Source organism: Pteropus alecto, unplaced genomic scaffold, assembly GCF_000325575.1.
Source record: "Pteropus alecto unplaced genomic scaffold, ASM32557v1 scaffold210, whole genome shotgun sequence".
NCBI lineage: Eukaryota > Metazoa > Chordata > Mammalia > Chiroptera > Pteropodidae > Pteropus > Pteropus alecto.
The window spans coordinates 801,730-803,115 of NW_006431288.1; the positions used below are offsets into that span (position 1 = coordinate 801,730).

Consider the following 1,386-nt stretch of genomic DNA (forward strand, 5'->3'; position numbering starts at 1 on the left):
AAAGACCCTAGGCCTTAGATTGTGTTAGTTCCTTCTTGATTATGGAATAGTCTTTCTAAATTGAAATTATCATAAATGTTCTATAAAAATAGGACAGACCCCCCCACACACCCATAATTTGATGTAGAGATACACCAATAGGGTATGAGAGGTTTATTTACTAAAAAAATAAAAATAAATACATAAATAAATAAAATGATATCCCAAAGCATATTTGTTTTACTCAAAAGATAGCAGTAAAGGAAGAACATGAACCATATTGAAAACAAATAGCAAAATGACACACAAATCCAATTATATCAATAATCACATTAAATAGTCCAGTAAATAGACTAAATACTTCAATGAAAATACTGAGATTATCAGATTGGATACAAAAGAAAGACTATATGCTTACTACTAAAGATACACTTCAACTACAACCATGCCACCCTGAACAAGCCTGATCCCATCTGATCTCGGAAGCTAAGCAGGGTCAGGCCTGGTTAGACTTGGATGGGAGACCACCTAGGAAGACCAGGTGCTGTAGGTGTAAAAATAAAAATAAGGGATTGTAAGCTGACAAGGTCTTTGCAATCTGTGAGGTCAAACAAGGGTCGCCTGACCTAAAAAATAAAAATTAAAAAAAAATAAAGATACACTTCAAATTCAAATATACAACTACATTGAAAGTAAAAATATGGAAAAGACATATCATACAAACAGTAAACAAAAGAGATGGAGTGGCTATACTAATATCAAACACAATAGACTTTAAGAAAATATGTATTAGTAGAAATAAACAGGGACATTTTATAATGATAAAAGTGTTAATACACCAAGAAGATATAATGTTTTAAATATATATGCACCTAACAAAAGAACCATAAAAACAAAAAGCAAAAACTGAGAGAATCAAAGGAGATATAGACTAATAATTAGAGTTCAACATTTCAAGACTTGATATTGATAGAACAAATAGAAAATTAATAAAGATATAGAAGATCTGAAAAACTCTGTTAACCAACATGATCTGACATTTATAGAATATTTTACCCAACAGCAGCAAAACACATTCTTTCAAGTACATGTGGAACACTCTCCAGGAAAAGCCATATGATAGGCCTTAAAACAAGTTTCCCTAATTGTAAAAGGATTGAAGGTATTCAAAACATTTTCTCTAACCACAATAAAATTAAATTAGAAAGCAACAACGGAAATTTGAGAAATCCTCAAATATCTGGAAATTAAACAACACATTTCTAAATAACCCTGATCAAAGAAGAAATCACAAGGGGAATTAGGAAATCTTTTGAACTGAATGAAAGGGAAAAGACAATGTATAAAAATTCTGGGATGCAACTAAAGAAGTGTTTAAAGAAAAAGTCACAGTTTTAAACATTTAAA

At 30.5% G+C, this 1,386-nt stretch overlaps 1 pseudogene; it reads left to right on the forward strand.

Annotated features, from left to right (window-relative positions):
- The first annotated feature begins 414 nt into the window (after nucleotides 1–414).
- LOC112470939 lies at nucleotides 415–532 on the forward strand (annotated as a pseudogene).
- Nucleotides 533–1,386: the final 854 nt, after the last annotated feature.